The following is a 12,161-nucleotide window of genomic DNA, read 5'->3' as shown; positions in this document are numbered from 1 at the left end:
CAGTTTCCTCATCTGTAAAATAGAGATAACAATAGCACCTATGTCCCAGGGTTGTAAGGATCAAATAAGATAATAATTGTAAATCACTTAGTACAGTGCCTGGCACATAGAAATACTACATAAATGCTAATTATTATTATTATTATTGTTATTAGAATTAGAGAACCCAAATTCAAATTCCAGCTTTGCCTCTTACTACTAGTATGACTTTGGACAGGTTTCTTTAACTTTTTCCAAATTTCTCATCCATAATATTAGGAGATACACGAAATCATGAGTTCCTAAGCTAGGGTTTATGAATCTGTTTTTTTAATGAATATTTTAATAGCTATATTTTTTCTTTTCTTTTTTCCCATTTTTTCAAATGCTCTATTAAATTCTGATTTAAATCATTCATTTCCACCAGATTTTGAGTTGCAAATTTTCTCCCCGTTTTTCCCCTACCCACCACCCCAAAATAGTACACCCACAGGATATCCCCTCCTCCAGTCTGCTCTCTCCCATATTTTCTCCCATACCCCTTTTGACACTTTCAGTAGGGCATGGTGGATCTCTATGTCCGAGTGTCTGTATATCTTATTTCTCATTACATGTAAAATAGTATTAATAATAATAACCATTATTATTATTATATATTTAAACCTTAACATTTGACTTTAAAATTTTGAATTCCAGATTCATTCCCTTCCACCCTTACTGGGAAGATAAGCTGGCTGGCTGTGCCCAGTGTCTCAGTGGCTTCTTACCCCAGGGGTAAAAGCCAATGCACTCCCACTTACTGGGTCCCAAAGTCCATACTGCACTGACCTCTTACTTTGTCCTTCACATCTGTATGTTGATAATTCTGGAAACGGCCACAGCTGCTGCTGATCTGGAGTCCCTCTGGCTGGCAGCTGGTCAGACCTGCTGGGCTAGGCTCCCAGAGTGCTGTGCTGCACTGGCTGATTCTTTCCAGCCTGCCGGGCTGTCCTCAGAGGGAGGTTATCTTCTCTGTATCGTTTTGTGGGTTCTGCAGCTCCAAAGTTTGTTCAAAGTCCCCTTTTTACATTGATTGGGGAAGGTGGAAGCCAGAGCCACTCAGAGATCCTGCTTCTACTCTGCCATGTTGACTCCACCCCCCAATAGCTATATTTTTAATATTATTGGTTTACTTTGTAATCCTATGTGTTTTTCTTTATAAATTTAAAAACATTTTTCTGAGAAGTTCTCCGTAGGCTCCACCAGACTGCCAAGTGGTCCATGACACACAAAAATGTTTAACACCCAGGCTAGATGATCTTTAATGTCTCTTGCAGCTTTAAAACATTCCAGGAATTTTCACCTAACCATTGCTTTCCCCCCCCCCCCAACATGAAACACAAAACTAAAAACTGTGATCTTAACTTATTCCCTTGTTCTTTGTCTCCTTCTTATAAAAATTCAGTTGCTTGAATTAGTTTCTTGAGTTTTCCATTTATCTGGTAAATAGGGGTTTGTTGCTGCATTTCAGTCATGTTCAACTAACTATTTGTGATCCCATTTGTCACAGATACTGGAGTGATTTGCCATTTACTTCTCCAGCTCATTTTATAAATGAGGGAAATGAGACAAACTGGGTTGAGGAACTTGCGCAGTGTCACACAATTTGAAAGTGTTTGAAGCCAGATTTCAACTCAGGAAGATGAATTTTCCTGACTCCAGGTCTGGCTATCTACTGTGCCACCTAGGTGCCCCCAAATAAGAGTTTATTAGACTTTTAAAATGGTTGTTGTTCCTGAGTATATGCTCATTTTGTACCTGATTTGTAAGGAGACATAACCCTCTGAGATGAGTTCTTATTTGTAGCAGAATTCATGCACAGGATGCTCAGGTTTGTAGGTGGAGGATTATGAACTCTGTCAATCCCTAAGTAAGGCTTTTTTCAATGTACAAAATTTCAGGGACAAACCAAAGAAGAAAGTTGTTTTTCTTTCATACTATTCTCTGACTTGGGCCTTTAATTCAATTTATTTAAGCATTTCTTAATTTCTCACTTTATGTGTTTAAATAAGTAAATCTGTTTATTTATCATCTTAAAATTTGTAAAACAACTTTTCCAAAACAATTTTCAAGAATACTGGAATTTGTGGGGATGGGGACAACCAAGGTGGAGGAGTAGGGGAAGCATCTGAGTTCACCCAACATTCCCCTTCAAACAACTTTAAAACAATTCTGGAAGACGACAGGAGCCAGCGAAGAGGCCTTGGCAAGGCCTGAACAACATGGCAGCAAGTTGACCCACCAACCACAAAGCCCATTGCCAGGCCTATCACTACAGGGCTGGGACTGGATGGAGTTGGCTACAGAACTCACAAAATGACAAAGAGAAGCTAACCTCCCACTGAAGACAGTCCATCAGGCCTGCAGGAAGGGGCCAGCACAGCACTATGGGAGCCAAGCCCAGCCCTACACGAGAAGTTTTAGCCTCAGGGCAGCCACAACAAGCCTTCGACTGGAGGGACTTCAGATCACCAGCAGCTGTGGAAGTTTTCAGAATTATCAACCCATAGATGCTAAGGACAAAGTGAGAGGTCAGTGCAGTGTGGAATTTGGGACCTGGTAATTTGGGAGAGCAGTATGCCTTTGTCCCTGGGGCAAGAAGAGGCTGAGGCACTGTGGCCATGCAGCTGCCTCTACCTGGCTACTTCAGAGCTCCTGGCCTGGTGATTGCAGGGGGACCAAGCAACCAGTCTGAGGTAATCTCTCTTGCTTTAACCTGTTTGGGTCAGTATCACAGTCTGAGGTAGAGGTCCTGAGGTGCATGACCAGTTTGCCAGAGAGTGGGGAGGCTTCAGAGAAGGCACCCGACTAATAGCTCCAGTAACTGAGAAAACCCCAGCAATTGGGACAAAGCTCCCCCCTCTGCTAGCAGAGTTCCACTGTAGCAAAAAGCTCAGAAGTCAAGTAATTGAGTGGCAACATGAGCAAACAAGGGAAGCAAGGCAAGCACAGTAATTCAACTTTGGACTCCTTTTTTGGGGACAAAAAGCATCAAAGCATGGAACAGGAGGAAGACAGTAAAGTCAGAACTCCTGCACCAGAAGCTTCCAAGAAAAGAATAAGCTGCTTACTGGCCATAGAGGAGCTTAAGAAGGATTTTGAAAACCAAATAACAGAAGTGGAGGAAAAATTGGGAAGAGATATGAGAATGATGCAAGAAAATTATAAAATGAGAGTCAACAACCTGACTGAAGAAAATAACACCTTAAAAAATAGATTAACTCAAATGGCAAAAGAGGCTCAAAAAGGCAACGAGGAGAAGAATGCCTTAAAAAGCCGAATTTGCCAGATGGAAAAAGAATCTCAAAAGCTCACTGAAGGGAATCATTGCTTCAGAATTAGACTGGAGCAAATGGAAGCTAGTGACTTTATGAGAAATCAAGATACTCTTAAACAGATCCAAACAAATGGAAAAAGAGAAGGCAAAGTGAAATATCTCATTGGGAAAACCACTCACCTGGAGAATAGATCCAGGAGAGATAATTTAAAAATTATTGGACTACCTGAAAGCCATGATCAAAAAAAGAACCTAGAAATCATCCACTAAGAAATTCTCAAGGAAAATTCCCCTAATGTTTTAGAACCAGAGGGCAAAATGGAGGCTGACAGAATCCACTGATTACCTCCTGAAAAAGATCCACAAAAGAAAAGTCCTAGGAGTATTATAGCCAGGTTCCAGAGTTCCTAGATAAAGGAGAAAATATTACAAGCATCCAGGAAGAAACAATTTGAATATCATGGAAACACAATCAAGATAACACCGCATCTGGCAGCTTCTACACTGAGGGATCAAAAAACTTCAATATGATATTCTGGAGGTCAAAGAAGCTGGGATTAAAACCAATGATCACCTACCCAGCAAAACTGAGCATAATGTTTCAGGGGGAAATATGGCAATTAAATGGAATAGAGGACTTTCAAGCATTCTTGATTAAAAAACCAGAGTTGAATAGAAAATTTGACATTCAATTACAAGAAGCAAGAGAAGCATGAAAACTCACATAGGGAAAAGAAATCATAAGGAACTTGTTAAAGTTGAAGTACTTACATTCATACATGGAAAAATCATAATTGTAGCTGATGAAACTTTTCTCAGTATGAAATTAGTTGAAGGGAATAGAATTGTATATTATATATATATATATGTTTATATATGTATATGTTTATATAGGAGGGTATATGAGCATATGAATGCATATGTGAGAATGTGTATATATGTGTACAGGTATACAAATACAGAGGGTATAGGATCAGTTGAATAGGAAGGGATGACATTTAAAAGATGAAATTAAGAGGTGAGAGAGGAATATAATGAGAGAAGATGGGGAGAGATAGAATGGGGGTAAATTATCTCATATATAAGAGGCAAGGGAAAACTGCTACAATGGAGGGGAAGAACAGGAAGGCAAAAGGGAATGAGTCAACACTATTCTCAATGAATTTGGCTTAGGGAGGGAATCACATCCACACTAAATAGGGTATCTCACACTACAGGAGAGTAGGAGGAAGGGGATGAGAGGGGGGATGATGGAGGGGAGGGCAGGCTGGGGTGAGGGAAATTGGAAGCACCCACTTTGAAAATGGACAGAATCAAAGTAGAAAATAGAACAAGTGGGGGTGGGATGGGATGGAGGAAAATACAGTCAGTCTTTCACAATATATCCACTATGGAAATGTTTTGCATGGCTACACATGTACAGCCTATGCTGAATTGCTTGTCTTCCCAGTAAGGATGGGTGACAAGGGAGGTAGGGAAGGAATCTTGAAATCAAAGGTTTAAAATCAAATGTTTAAAAATACATATATACATAATGTTATTATTATATTATAATAATACAATATCAATTATTATAATATGCTATTATTATTTTACATGTAACTGGGAAATAAAATATACAGCCACTGGGGCATAGAGATCCACCATGCCCTACTGGAAAGTTAGAGGGGGGGGGTGGGGAAGACATAGGAGAGAGAAGATTGGGGGAGGGGATATTTAGTGGGATCACTGTTTTGGGGTTGTGGGTAGGGGAAAAATGAGAAGAAAATTTGTAACTGAAAATCTTGTGGAAATGACTGATGTAAACTAAAAAAATAAAAAGAAATAATTGTTTTTTTAAAGCATAAAAAACCCAATGCCTCAAATTTGATTCTGGAGTGACAAAGCCAACAAAAATTGGAATCCAGCTCAAGACAACTTTGAAGTTTGGCAGGAGAGGTCTGTCAGAAACAGAGGTCTGCAACACTGGGGTGGGTACTTCTCCAGAGCCAGTGCGTATTGGAGGTGGTGAAAGCAGCAGCTTCTTTGTCAGGAGCTCTCAAAGCAGAGGTGGTAAGTGAATTGGGAAGCTGGTCAGAAAGAGACTACATGGGACCCCAGTGCTAGTACTTGGCCCAAAACAGGGTGATATTTCACAATTTCAATCACTATGCCCACTTCTGAATCACAGTTCCAGGGCAGAAAGGAGGACTTGCTGTCCCAAGGGAGCAGTGTTGAATAATTTGTTATTATTACTATTTTGTAGTCACAAGGGGCCCTGAGGAGCAGTATTATCTCAGGTCACAAGGGAGTAGTGACTATACATCTCCTTATATTATACTACCTTGGACTCACCAAAAACTTTCCAATCCCCAGAACAAACTCCCAAAAGAGCAGTGTGAAAAAGTCTAAATCTTGAGACAGTTCCCCCACACCTCACCCTGGGAATAGAGCCCCAAATTAAACATAATGTTCAAAAGGAAGAAATATGTTGGAAAAATGAGTAAGCAAAAAAAGAACCTCAACATAAAAGTCTACTACGGTGACACAGAAGATCAAGACAATCTCAGAAGACAATAATGTCAAAACAGGTACAAGCCAAGTCTCAAAGAAAAAAAGTGAATTTGATGTTATACCAACAAAAATTCCTGGATGAGTCAAAAATGATTTTAAACATCAAATGCAAATGGTAGAGGAAAAATTAGGAAGAGAAATAAGAGCAATCCCAAAATATTATTTAAAGACAACTAGCAGTTTAAGAGAAACACATAAATACTGAAGAAAAGAACATCTTAAAAAACAGAATTGATAAAATGGAAAAAGAGGCATGAAAATTTACTAAAAAAATTCTTAAAAATTAGAGGGCAAGTGGAAACTAATGACTCCATGAGGCATCAAGAAAGAATAAAACAAAGTCAAAAGAATGAAAAAAAATGAAGTAAATTGTGAAATATGTCATTAGGAAAACAACTGACCTGGGAAATAGACCAAATACAAGTAATTTAAGAATTATTGGACTACCTAAAAGTCATGATCAAAAAAGATACTAAACAACATATTTCAAGATATTTTAAAGAAAAACTGCCCCAATATCCTAGAGCCAAAAGGTAAAGTAGAAATTGAAAGAATCCATTGATCACTTCCTAAAAGTATTCCCAAAATGAAAATTCCCAGGAATATTATAGCCAAATTTCAGAGCTCCCAGATCAAAGAGAAAATGCTTCAAACAACATTAAAAGAGCAAAAAAGACTTGGAATGTGAGAATGCATAGGGCAAAAGAACTGGAATTACAACCAAGAATAATCTACCTAGCAAGACTGAATATAATCTCTCCAGGGGGAATGTGTGTGTGTGTACATGTGTGCATGCATACACACACATACACACATATATTTTGAAACAGAGAACTTTCAAGCATTCCTGATGAAAAGACCATAGCTGAACAGAAAGTCTGACTTTCAAATACAAGACTCGAAGCATAAAAAAGGTGAACATGAAAGAAAAATTATAAAGGATTCAATAAGTTGAACTGTTTACTTTCTTTATGGCAAGATGATACACATAACTCCTAAGAACTTTATCATTATTACAGCAGGTAGAAGGATTCTACATAGATGGAGGTGTGATCCAGTTATGTTGAGATGAACTTAAAAAATGAATGGAAAAGAAAGAGGAATGCACTGGGAAAACAGAGAAAAGTAAGGAAGAATGGGGAAAATTATCTCACATACAAAAGATATAAAAGGAAGAGCTTTTATAGTGAAAGGGAAAATAGTGGGTCATGCAAGCAATGCTTGAACTTAACTCATATAAATTGGTTCAATGAAGGAAACACACACACTCAGCTGAGTATAGACATCTATCTTACCAAATGAGGAAGCAGGAGAGGAAAGGACTAAAAGAAAAGAGGGGGTGATAAAATGAAGGGCAGATTAAGAGAGACAGTAAAAAGTCTTTTGAGGCAGGACAAGAGAGAATGAGAGAAAAAGAGAGAGACAGAGATAGAGAGAATAAGAGAAAAATAAAACAAGAGAGAGATAGAGACAGAGATAGAAGGATAAAACAAAAGAAAAAAGGACGTAGAGAAACGCAGATCGAAATTTACATAGACTATAGGAATATGACTAAGGATTAACTTTTTCCAAACTTCTCATCCATAATATTAGGAGATACACTAAAAAATCAGGAGTTTCTAACCTAGGGCCTATGAATCTGTTTTTTTAAATAAATATTTTAATAACTGTATTTTTAATATAATTGGTTTACTTTACAATCCTATGTATTTTCTTTATAAATTTAAAAACATTTTTTTCTGAATAATCATAACATCTTCAGTAATAATAACTGAATGGGAACTCATTCATGAAACAGAAGTGCATAGCAGAATGAATTAAAAACCAGAACCCAACAACATGTTGTTTACAAGAAACATGCTTGAAATAGAACATGCACATACAAACACACAGTTAAAATAAGGGGCTGACGCAGAATTTACTATGCATGAACTGAAGTAAAAAAAACAAGTGTAGCAAACATGATCTCAGATGAAGCAAAAGAAAAAAAAGTCCTAATTAAAAGAGAGAAGCAGGCAAACTACACCTTGCTAAAAGGTTCCATAGACAATGAAGTAAAATCAATAATAAATATCCAAGTACCAAACAAGATAGCATTCAAATTCATAAAATAGATAGTAAAATGAGTCTACTGAAAGACCTCAATTATCTCTTCATAGAGTTAGATAAATCTAACAATAAAATAAAAAAAAATAAGTTAAGGAAATGAATAAATTTTTTTTGGAAAAGTTAGACATGATAAATCTTTGGAGAAAATTGAATCAGAAAAGAAAAGAAATGCCATTTTCTGAGCTGTACATGGCACTTTCACAAAAATTAACCATATGTTAGGGCATAAAAACTTCACAAAAATTTAGAAAAGCAGAAGTATTAAATGTACCCATTTTGGACCAAAATTATATTCAACAAAGGTCTGTGGAAATATAGATTAAGAATTAGTTGTAAACTAAATAACCTAATCTTCACAAATCATAGAAACAATCAATAATTAAATTAGAGATAAAGACAACAAAATTTTGTGGGATGTCACCAAAGAAGCACTTAGGGGAAAATGTATATCTCTAAACACATAAAAGAGAGAAAGAAGAGAACAATGAACTAGGCATTCAAGTAAAAAGTAAAGTAGAAAAAAATTAAAGATCTCCAATTAAATACCAAAATGGAAATACTGAAAATCAAAGAAAAGATGAATAAAATTGGAAGTAAAAAAGAAATTGAACTAATAAATTGAACTAGGAGCTGGTTCTACAAAAAAAAAACTCATTAAAATAGATAAACCATTTTAAAATTTGATGTACAAAAGAAAGAAGAAAATAAAATTTTCAGTATCAATAATGAAAAGGGCAGGGGTGGCCAGGTAGCACAGTGAGTAAGAACACTGGCCCCAGAGTCAGGATGACCTGGGATCGAATCCGGGCTCAGACACTTAGCACCCATCCAGATACACCTGGATGTAACCTTGAGCAAGTTACTTAACCCCAATTGCTTAAAAAAAAAAGGATGAAAAGAATAGATGTATGACCAATAAAGATAAATTAAAGCAATTATTAGAAGTTGTTTTGCCCAATTATATGCCAATAAAACTGACAATCTAAGTGACTATTACAAAAAACAAACTGTCCAGATTAACAGAATTGGAAATGGAATACTTAAACAAACCTGTCTTAGAAAAACATAAATGGGCTCCATAATAAAAAATCCCCAGTACTAGATATGTTTCTAAGTGAATTCTACTAAACATCTAAGGAGCAATTAATCCCACTACTTTATAAAGTATTTGAAAAAAAGAAGTAAAAAGGAATCCTACCAAATTCCTTTTGGACACAAATATAATTTTGATACCTAAACCAAAAAGAGAAAACACAGTGAGGGAAAACAGTAAGTCAATTTCCCAAATGAATAGTGATGCAAAAATTATTGTTTTTGTAGATAGCATTCTTTTCCAATTACATGTAAAGACACTTTTTAACATTCTTTTTTAAATAAGATTTTGAATTTCAAAATTTTTTCCCTCCTTCCCGCTTATCCCACCTTCTTGGATGGCAAGCAATATGATATAGGTAATACATGTGCAATCATGTAAACATATTTGTATATTAGTCATGTTATAAAAAAAGAAACAGAAGAAAAGGGAAAAGCCACAAAAAAAAACAACCTCCCCCCTCCCTCCCGAGCATAAATAGTACTCTTCAACCTGCATTCAGCCTCTATGGTTCTTTCTCTGGATGTGGATAGCATTTTCCATCATGAGTCTTTTAGAATTTTCTTGGATCATGTATTGCTGAGAAGAGAGAAACCAATAATAGGTGATCATTGCACAATGTTCCTGTTATGGTGTACAATGTTCTATTGGTTTTGCTCACATCACTCAGCATCAGTTCACTTAAGTCTTTCCAGGTTTTCAGAAATCTGCCTGATGCAAAAATTTTGAATAAAATATTAGTAAAGAGATTACAATACTATATCAAAGATCAGAGACTATGACCCGGTGGGATTATACCAGGAAAGAAGGCTGGTTCAATATTAGAGAACACTATAAACATAAATTTATTTTATTGATACAAATTGATTGATTGATACAAAAACCACAAAAATTATATGATTATATCAATAGATGCAGAAAAACTTTTGGTAATATACAACATCTATTGTTATTATTTATTCTATTCCTATTAAATCTATTTATTCTATTCCTATTAAAAAACAATATAAATAACTGTCTGTGTAACCTTGAGCAAGTTACTTAACCCTAATTGCTTAGGGGCAGCCAGGTGGCACTGTGAGTAAGAGTGCTGGCCCCAGCATCAGGAGACCTGGGATTGGTTCTGGCCTCAGATACTTGGCACCCACACAAAAATAACTGGCTGTGTAACCCTGAGCAAGTTACTTAACCCTGATTGCTTTAAAAAAAAACACTATAAAGCATAGGAACAAATGGGGTTTTCCTTAAAATGACACGTAGCATCTATCTAAAAGCAGTAGTAAACATTATCTGTATTAGGAATAAGCTAGAAGCCTTCCCAATAAGATCAGGGATGAAACAAGAATGTCCATTATCACCACTATTATTCATAATTGTATCAGAATTACCAGTTAAAACAATAAGACAAGAATAAGAAATTGAAAGAATAGCAATAAGCAATGAGGAAACAAAACTCACTCTTTGCAGATACTTTGATGATACACTTAGAGAATACCTTAAAAAACCAGTTGAAATAATTAACAACTTTAACAAAGTTGCAGGATATAAAGTGAACTCATAAATTATTAGCATTTCTAATTTATTACAAAGAGAGAGAGAGAGAGAGAGAGAGAGAGAGAGAGAGAGAGAGAAATCCTATCAAAATAACTACAGACATTATAAAATACTTAGTTGTCTGCTTGCCAAGATTAAGGGACTATATGAACACAATTACAGAACACTATCTACACAAATACAGAGTGATCTAAACAATCAGAGAAAGCTCTTCATCTACCAGTGTACTTGGCAAAGCAGAATTGCAGTACTATAGCCTTAGTGAGAGTGGAGCCTCTGCAGGAGTGGAGGCTGCTTATGAAGGATTAAACATATCACAACAAAGGCTGAAATAAACACCAACAATCTTGTCAAGCAGCAAGTTCAGCTCCTTGCAGAGGTGATATATTATCATGAAAATGGTAATAAGATTGGTGCAGAGACTGAAAAGAACTGCTGCCTGAATTAAAACATTGATAAAGGATTATTACATAGAGCTTTTACTGTCTTCTTATTTAATACAGAAAACAAATTATAACTGTAGCAAAGATTAGATGCTAAAATTACTTTTCAAGATTGTTTTACAAACACTTATTGTCATCATCCACTAAGCAACCCAACAGAACTGGAAGAAAATAATGCCAAAGGATTAAGATGGGCAGCTCAGAAACATTTAAAGGCTAAACTAGGAATCTTCATGGAACAGGTTCCTCCAGAAGGTGTTTCCTGTCTAACATGAATTTTCCACAAGGCACAATCTGATGTGATTTGGGGAGAATATGAAATTGATTATATCTTGTTTAAGAGGAAGAATGTAACCTTAAATCCAAATCCTAATAAGATTAAAAGTTACTGTTATATGACCAAAAAATAACTAGAAGAACTCTTGGGAGAAGTGCAACTAAGGGTGAAATTAAGATTATGCCATGATTCAAAATCATGTTGGGACATTTGTTTTTAAATGATGGGATAATTTGAATCACTTGAATAGATTTGTTGAAGATTATAAAATTCTTAGAATGTAAAAATGTGGGTCTAGAATACTCCACATTTAAATAATTTTTAAATTATTTTGTTCTTTTTTAGGAGGACCATCATGGATGTATATTATTCAAATTTGTAGAAAGACCACTAGCTAGGTGACTACAAATTGTATGCTTTATATGTACACATGTCCAAAAGGTGTATACATGTGGAAGATATTTTATTTCAAAATGAAATAAAACTACACATGCTTGCAGATATATTTTAAATTTAGCTAGGTGAACTTCTTTTAATATGTGTCTAAAAATATCTGTTTGTGTTGGGGTGGCCAGGTAGCACAGCAAGTAAGAGCACCGGCCCCAGAGTCAGGATGACTTGGGATCGAATCTGGGCTCAGACACTTAGCACCCACCCAGAAACACCTGGCCGTGTAACCTTGAGCAAGTTACTTAACCTCAATTGCTTAGGGGCAGCCAGGTGACACAGTGAGTAAGAGCACTGGCCCCAGAGTCGGGATAACCTGGGATCGAATCTGGGATCTGATATTTAGCACCACAGCCAGAAATAACTGGCTGTGTAACCTTGAGCAAGTTA

General features: G+C 36.2%; 1 pseudogene; it reads left to right on the top strand.

The window, feature by feature from the left end:
• Window positions 1–2,639: 2,639 nt before the first annotated feature.
• LOC138157215 (isopentenyl-diphosphate Delta-isomerase 1 pseudogene) lies at window positions 2,640–11,561 on the top strand (annotated as a pseudogene).
• The last annotated feature ends 600 nt before the right edge of the window (window positions 11,562–12,161 follow it).

The sequence above is a fragment of the Petaurus breviceps genome, unplaced genomic scaffold, assembly GCF_028583685.1.
Source record: "Petaurus breviceps papuanus isolate PSGF00001 unplaced genomic scaffold, PetGlider_PUasm1.0 171, whole genome shotgun sequence".
NCBI lineage: Eukaryota > Metazoa > Chordata > Mammalia > Diprotodontia > Petauridae > Petaurus > Petaurus breviceps.
This window is presented reverse-complemented; position numbering and strand designations above follow the sequence as displayed.